The 8803-nt window shown below is 37.5% G+C and overlaps 1 pseudogene; it reads right to left on the reverse strand.

Moving 5' to 3' along the window:
• Nucleotides 1-329: 329 nt before the first annotated feature.
• On the reverse strand, nucleotides 330-8391 carry LOC134494722 (centriolar and ciliogenesis-associated protein HYLS1-like; annotated as a pseudogene).
• Between the last annotated feature and the right edge of the window lie 412 nt (nucleotides 8392-8803).

Genomic DNA, 8803 nt, shown 5'->3' on the forward strand with positions numbered 1-8803 from the left:
TCAGGAAGTAGGAATGAGTGTCAAGAATCTCCAGATAAAATTAGAGATCCTTTTGCTTGACTATACTTTCAGAGGCTTTGGTTCACCTTCTGCCTAGCTTCTTATGGGACAGTATTTACATCCAAACAATATGATCTAGGGCAAATATTTAACAAATATAAGAAAGAAACTCATTTTTGTCCAGAAAAACAGCCCTTCTAAGAGCCAGGATAGATCTTAAAATCTAATGAACAGGGTTGAATTTGAGAAAGAAACTAAAATAGCTCCCTGTTCAAAGTAGCTAGATTGCTGGGATGTACTAAACACTTCTGTATTGACCCCAAAAACCTCTAGGAGAAGTAAATATGTCTAGACACCACAACATTTACCAGTTCACAGAGTAAGGCAGATCTCTTCTCTGTAGGCACCAGGTAATTTTGTGGGATATAAATGTGTTGAGACTTAAGAGATAATTCTGAGTTGTAGAACATCTTTTCCTGGTTGCTACAGTACATGCCTTTCCTGGCATTTTCTTTGGGAAGCCACAGAGACTCCCTGTCATGTTTATGTCCCAAGTAATGGGCAACCCAATCAGTCTTCATTCTGTTCTACCTTAGCTTCTCTAGAATTGGTCATGTTAAGAATTTAGGGTGGGCAACTAGAATCAGGTCCCGCCCATGGAATGCTGTGCTGCGACTTTGGGATCCTTGGATGTCCTCCTTCTTCCCCCTGATAAGTATTCAATAGTATATTATCTGACTTAAGTCCCCATACACAGATGATCTGAACTGTTGGATTCTGGTTTGCTGATGATAGATTCATCTGTCATTGTACTTCTCTGTCAGGCATTCACCTCAGAACCATCTTTTTTGTCACAAGCTTCTTAGAAACTCAGGAATTCTCAGGGGTATCTGATTGCAAGCTGTATTCTGTCTGTCATTGCCTGATCACCACAGAAAGCATGGGCCAAGCGTCTGAGTCTTTTGTGTGGGCATCCATAAGAGGGGCATCATGAAACTGACTTAGACTATCATCATCTCTGTTTTCTGCACAAAGGCAAAGAAAGGCCATGACAGCTTCCTTGAACTGGTATTCCCAACCTATAGAGGTCCATCAGTGTCAGGGTTTGTATTGTTTCTCCTTAATTGGTACAGTTTCTGTTCTGTAGTATCTTCTAGCAACTATTCACATCTGGACTTTGACTTGTCCATTCCAAAACACTGATGTCTTTTTTCTTCTTTATCCATTCTCTTGTAGGCTTGCATGTATGTTTGGGAACTTTGTCTTGCAGCATGACCCACTTGTGCTTCAGTTTCAGCTGAGAGACAGATGACCTGATATTCTTCTGTAGAATTTTCTGAGACAAAGGAGAATTCATGCTTCCTTCAATTATATCAAGTGACTCAATTCCTTAGGCAGCAATGCATTCCCAAACCATGACACTATCAGCTCTGTGTTTGTTAGTTGGCATGAGGTTCTTATTAGGGAATTCCAGGGTTTGGTTTCTGCCACACATAACACACATGTAGCCAAAAAGTTTCAACTTCTGACTTAACTTCTTTTCAGAAGTCTGGAGGGTAGTTTAGTGCTTTTTGACAAACTTGAGATGAGCATCAATCTTCTCAGTAAGTCCTGGCTTTCATCTTGCTGCTTTCCAATTAATCCCATTTTTACCCAGTGCTCCCTAGCTATTGTATTAGAAACTAAGGAAAGGGTAACTTCTTCTGCCTCTGGCCATCCTTCCTCCTTCTTGTTCCAGATACTCTACTGTCAACCAATATTGCCAATACTAATCCTAAACTGAAACTTCAGTTTCTTCTGTCCATTTGCAGGTTCCCATCCTACAAATTCAGGGACTGCAATCTTCAGAAGCACAAGTGTGCCCTAAAGAAGCACAAGACAAAACATAAAATAAGCATTTAACAAACATGTTTTTTCACTGTGTTTCACCAATGCGAACATGAGCTTGGATCCATCTGTAACACAGAAAGAGACAGAAGGCAAACAAAATTTCTCAGCATTCCTTAATTCCCAGCCTCCTATTATCTGTTGAATTGCAATTCCCATAATCCCCACTAGTTATACTGAGAATTGTAATCCAAACCCATTTAGACTTTAAGGAGGGTTGCCTTACATCATATTATATACCTATGTATGTTGACTATGCATGTTCTTGGTTATTTATTACGCAAGATGACTTTTACTTTCTTTCACGACAAGCAGCCAGTTTCAGAAATAGCATGCAGCAATTGCTCACGGTGTAGCAATTGTTCATGTATCCCAAAGTGGAAAACATTTTGTTGTTGTTTTTTCAGAAAAAAAAAAGCAAAAACAAAAACCAGCAAGGTAGGATATGGGTGAGATTGTGTGATTAATCCTGATGAATTTCAGATATTCTTAGCTTTAGCTATTGTTCTCAGTATTCATATGATATCAACAATATGGCACAATAGAAAAGGAGGGTTTGTACTTTGGTTTTAAAATAGAAGTTATTTAATGATATCAAATTAGCTAAACAGAAGTCCCGTTTAACTGTGGAATATTAATAAAAAGCAGCAGACAAATCTCCAGTAACTTATTTTACAAAGTATTCCTTGAAGTCTCTTCTGGAATACCCATTTCACTATAGAATCTGGGAGGTGGGGTTGTGGGGGAGGAGAAGGATGCATTTGGGTTGTTGTTCAACTTTTGGTCAATTGCCTAGACTAGAAAGTCGAAGTGATTATTTCTGATGCGGTCATCTGTTCTCTGGGTTCCAATCAGTGAACAGCCATTTTAACCTAGAGAATATAAAAGAATTGCCAGATAGAAAGAAAAAAAAAAGTTTGGATATGATTAAATGGAACTGGATTTGCACCAATGACTTGGAAGTGAAAAGCTCTGTATCCGATTACCAATCTTGTAAGCCATCCAAGCTCCTGGCTTCTGGGGTTTATTCAATGACATTTTACATTCTTTTTGTCCTTAATGTGGAAAAAATCATTGCGGCATTTCCTCCTGTATAATGTATATACTAGGGTTTGCTGTGTTTAAAAATGGCCAGAGACCTCATACTGTATTTCTATATAACATTCTTGATTAAAAATATCCCTGAGAGAGAGAGAGGGAGAAAGGAAAGAAGAAAGAAAGAAAGAAAGAAAGAAAGAAAGAAAGAAAGAAAGAAAGAAAGAAAGAAAGAATATTGGTATTATTTTTTCCACATTATGACAAAAAGATACAGGAAACAATTTGGATGCTACTTAATCACAGGCAATATTCTTGCCAGTCTCATAATTTCCTAAGGGTTTGTGGGCTTAGATCTTTTGATTTAAAGACCTGGATAAAATCTGGTAAGTTTCTGTCCTTGAAATGTGCTTATGGTCTTTGAACATTTTTCTCCCTCCACCACACACCTTACATTCAGCACATGGAAAGGATGGGGATGTGCTTGATTCCCCCATCTCAGCGTTGCAGCTCTTCATATTTGGCAGAGAACCCAGTGCACATACAGCTGAATTAATGGAGGCTGTTTGTGTGATCTGGAACTCTCTAATAACTTATTGAGTTATTACATTTCTATCCTGACTTTCCATGAAAAAGTTATATCAACAGTTGAGTTGTCTTTCCTTGACAGAGGGTCAAGGAAGAGGACTTTTAAGCAATTTCTTCATTTTTGGGTTATATGTGTATGTGATTTTCCAGGCGTTAAAAAAATTATTGCCTTCTTGCAGTTTGTGCGTTTAATAAAAAGTAACAAAAAATGAAAATTTTGAGCATCCTGCTCTCACATTTTACTTTAGTCAACTGGGGTCTTGAGCAGGTTCTCCTCAGACCTGGACTCACTCTCCATAGCGTAGCTGCTATTCATACCTGGCATTTGTGCAGGTAGCCAGTCAATCATTAATATCTATTTGATCAATGACCAACAAAATTTAGAAGGACAAAAACAGAGTGAAACAAAGAGATACAGTAATATACTACCAACATTTGTACAGGTAGTAGAGACATCACACTGAAAAAAACACTCCTTGGGGATAGAATTGATATGATGTGGGCATCTGTATTATGTCAGAGAAAGGAATCCTTCTGGAAGTTTAGCACTTTTTTCCCCAATAAAATGTGAATAATACATTATAGAATACAGATAATGGCTGAGTACAGTGGTATTTATACAATAGAAACTAGAAATTCTTAACAGTATGATAATTGAGATAAATTAAACCATTAAAATTGAGGAAAAAGTTAATATCACTGTTAAATATGATTTCTAAAATGTTAATGAACATAGGGTTGCTTAAACTGTAAAATAAATGCTCAATATGAAATTGATAAAGAGTTGCAAAATTCTTTGAATTATTTTATAATATGAGAAATGTTTTGATCTTTGATCTTAATACTTAATATTAAAGTCTCCATTGTATTGTTATTTATAAATCTTAAAAAAGAGAAAAAAAGAAAAAGAAACAAAGGAGCTGCTTGGAAAAATAGATATTTATATTCCAACTGATTTACAGTGTTTATAAACATTTAGACCCCCTTAAAAACCAAACTGTAAACGTTTGTATTTGCCTTGCTGCATGATATGATGTGTAAATGGAAATCATTCTTGCTTGAATTTGATTAAACTTCTATTGTGCATGTGATGTTAGTATTGCCACTGCAGTGTATTCTCCAAGTTTAAGTTCCCAATCAGATATTTTCAGGTTTGCATCTTTTTTCCAATGTTGGGCAAAGTTTATCCTCACAGCAGCAAACATGTAACACAGTCAGTTAAGGTGTCTCTTGTTAATGTATTCTAGGATCATACCTAGTTAAAATGTGTTTTCATTTCAAATTTAATTTCTAAAATTTTCTGGATGGTACTATGTATGTCTTTCCGATACTTTTGAGGTTTTTTACATGTCCACCAAATGTAAAATTTTCCTTCCGTTTCATGGCATTTCCAACATTTGTTACTCTGTAATTTGTCTATCTGGGAAATTATTGACAGAGCTGTATACCATCTGTAAAACATTTTATACCAGTTTTCTTTTAGATTATAACTTGGAGTAAATTTTATGGGTTTGGTCCATAATTCTTCCCATTGTTATGTTGACTGTTTCTTTAAAGTTTTGCATCTGTTTTATCATGCAATTTTTTTATTTGTTCTGTCTCCGAATCATATCTGAATAGGAGTTTATATATACAGATGGTATTGATTTTGTATAAGTGTTTCAAATTCTGTCCTTTTTCTTAGTCTCCCTGTCTTGCCCTTAAGATCAGATGCTAACTGTTCAACAATCTGTGAGTACACCAAACCATGGTATAGTCCCGCCTTTACTGAGCAAGTCTTGCTATGTCTTTAATCTATTCATGGAGTCTGGTGAGCGGGTAGTGTGGCATTCAATGGGCAAAGGCATTAATTGCATAAAATGACCCTCTTGCTCTCTGCTGTGTGCTTGAAGAACAGAGAAAAGAGGCAAAATTGTTTAAGTTACTCATGATGACCCCTCACTCATTTGGAAGAATTCCAAAACTACAGTCACCTCTATTAGGAGCAGAGAAGGTTTATTCTCACAAAATGAGGTGCATCCTGGGTAGAGGCACATCTATGTTGAGCCCCTGGATGAGTGGCAAAGCCCCAAACATTAACATAGGATTTGATAGGTTCACAATGCAAAGTGTATGTGAGCCAAAGCGATGTTTCTTGCTTAACAATCACTATTTACAGGGCATAATGACCCATCTAACACATGCAGATTCCATGATGGCTAAACATTATTTATGCTAGAGATGTAAATAGCTTGCTTCCAATTATTCCAGAATTAGTTATTTTCCCATCCCAATGAAGGGATTAAGGTTGACTTTTAGGTGAACATTAAACTCTAAATGACACAATTTCTAACTAATATAACGTCTTCCAGACAATTCCCTGTACGCTACAGCATCCAAAAGTGCTAGTGAATGCAGTCCCAGTTCCTTTTATGCCTATTACATGTACTGTGGGAGAGACTGTCTGAACAAGACTAAAGTCAGCAGAAAAACAAAGTTTTATTGATACTGATAAGGCAATCTCCAACTGTGTTGAAATGTGCTGAGCTTTAAGTCCTATAACTCCTAGCTAGCAGGATCTATCCAAGTGTACACCTGAATGTGTGAAAATAATTAATTAATTATCCCCAATGGGTAGCTGTCCTGCTTCTCTTGAGCATGTCATCTTTGCATATTCAAGGAAACTTTTGAAAATTCAAAGGTGATCTGAGATGAGGAATGGTGCGATGGCATTTATCTATTTATTTATCTAAGCACAGAACAGGCTTGTCTATCGTTTTGGTCCAATGTATGAGAGAACAGCTGGGTTTTCACAGCTCTGCAAAAAGCTAATAGGATTGGAGGCCACCTGAACTTTGCAGGGTGGGGTGAGGAGCTCACTCAGAAAAGCAGGCACAGCAACAGAGAAGGCACATCTCCAAGGAACCTGGAACACACCCACTCTGTACAATATCATGGGATGGGCGGAAGTGACACAAGTATAATGCTACTTAGAGATGTTTGACTTGGGAATTCTGTTTTCAGTATAGGTCGAGGAGAGGGCAAAATAGCCCATCAGTCCCTTCCTAATGCTTTTCATTGACCATACAACTCCTATGTCAGATACCTACATGATCACCAACTTAGCCTTCAGAAAGGGTGGGCAAAACCATTCCCACTTCTAGGACAGAAGAGTAAGATAATGTATGAAACTATTTGTGGATGTTATTGTGTATCCATATCTGCTTTCTTCTTATTCAAATTCATTCATGAACAAGAGGTTACTTGTTTTTTCATTCAGAAGATTTCTGTCTTCTTTTTTTCAGATGTGAAACTCTGAAATGCATACATTTCAGCAGAAGGTAGCGCCAAAAAGCTAAAAGAAAAAGAAAAGCATTTTATTTATTTATTTAGGTGTCTTTAAGTCATTCGTGATTCCTGGCAGCTGGACAAGTCCCTGCAGTTTTCTAAGCAAGATTTCAAAAGTGGTTTTCCATTGCCTCCTTCCTAGGGTGGAAAGAAAATGACTGGCCCAAAGTTACCCAGCTGGCTTTGTGCCTAAGGTGGGACTAGAGCTCACGGTATCCCAGTTTCTAGTCTGATATCTTAACCACTACACCAGACTGGCTCTCTATTTATTTAATTATTAGATGTATATTCTACCTTTTATTCAGGAGATCAAGGCAATGTACATAGCACTCTTTCCTCCTTTTTTCTCCACAGCAACACTGTAAGGTAGGTTGGGCTGATAGATAGTAATTGGTTCAAAGTTACCCAGGAAGCTTTTGTGACTGAAGGTGGACTAGAACCTAGAACTCCCTGTTCCTAGTCCATCCTTAAGCACTATACTCCACTGACTTTCCACACTGATTATATTCATGGAATTGTCCTACAGATCTTTTAGGATAGCCTGTTAATGCCGAATAACACAGGCAACAAAGGGTTGTGCTGGTTGATAATTTGTTACCAATACAGTCTAAGCTGCCAGTTATTACTTTTAAACCCCGGTCATTTTAAAGACTCTCACACCCTATATGGATCTGTCAATTCTTCAAGAATAGTTATCTGAGGCACCAGTTACATGCAACAGGCTTTCTCAATGGTGTGCAGTCTCATTTAAGAATGTCTCCCCCAAGACATTAGTCATCTATCTTTTTATCTATAAAAACATTTATTTTCAAACATCTAAAGCAAGGTTTATTGGCTTTATGTTATGTATTGATTGTATACATTCTCATGGGCATTTTTTCTAATACATATTTTTCTTAATAGACTCGTATTTCCTTCATATACTTATATTTGTGTACATTTTTAAAGTTGTAAATAGTAGCATGGGAAAATTCTAACTAGCTCATTAGAAACACTTGTAGTCATGTTGGCCCGTCAGGGGGAAAAAAAAAAATCCAAAATGCACATTTGCCTGTTTAACAGCTCTAAAAAGTGAAGATTTCAGGGTGTTCATGCGTACTTGTGCAGTTTGTATAACCATGCATAAAAATGTATACAAATTTGTCCTCCACAGCCACTATTTATTAGCATCTTCTGCCACCTTGCTAGGTACACTAGTACATTTGTATAAAGGCAGCCAGCATACCTCTTTGGCCATACTGTCCTTGTGATGAACCAAGCTCTGTCTCTATTTGTCAATAGAATAAGGCTTGTAAGACAATTCAAATTTAGCTTTTCAATTTGAAGATGACATAATTTTGAACTAGAAAACCCTGTGTCTGAATGTTTTTTTTTTCCAGAAGTAATCTTTTCCCCCCACTCACAAACAGAACCAACCTGTACATCATTCTTTATAGCTATTTTGTTATCTTCTGCCAGGGCTGCAACTGTGGGGGGCAAGCGGAGCATGTGCCCTAGGCGCCACACTGGGCGGAGCACCAAAATGAGCACTGGGGGCTGCCAAGCAGAATCCATGTTTGCCCTGGGTGACACAGACCCTAGCTGCGGCCCTGTCTTCTGCTACCATCACATAATGTCCTTTTCTTGGAGGTTTTACTGTACAGCAATATAAATGAAGGAGAACTCATTACATGCTTGGTTTTCAATGTCTGGATAGTAAGAACAATGCCAGCTTTTGTATACAGGCTTGGTAACTAACAACATTACAATATAGAAGCTCATCATAATATTGAGGCTCTGGCAGGGGAATAATATTTTTCAATGTAGTATCTAATGCTAGGGCAAGAGCCTCTGTTCCCAATAATCCTTACAGATTATCCCATATCATTCAAATTAGAAGTGCCACAAGCACCAAGCATGACTGAATAAAATGAGCCATGCTACAGATGCCTGTAGGACAAGTTTAGTAAAATGTATCCAGATGGTT

Source organism: Candoia aspera, chromosome 3 (genome assembly GCF_035149785.1).
Source record: "Candoia aspera isolate rCanAsp1 chromosome 3, rCanAsp1.hap2, whole genome shotgun sequence".
Taxonomy (NCBI): Eukaryota; Metazoa; Chordata; class Lepidosauria; order Squamata; family Boidae; genus Candoia; species Candoia aspera.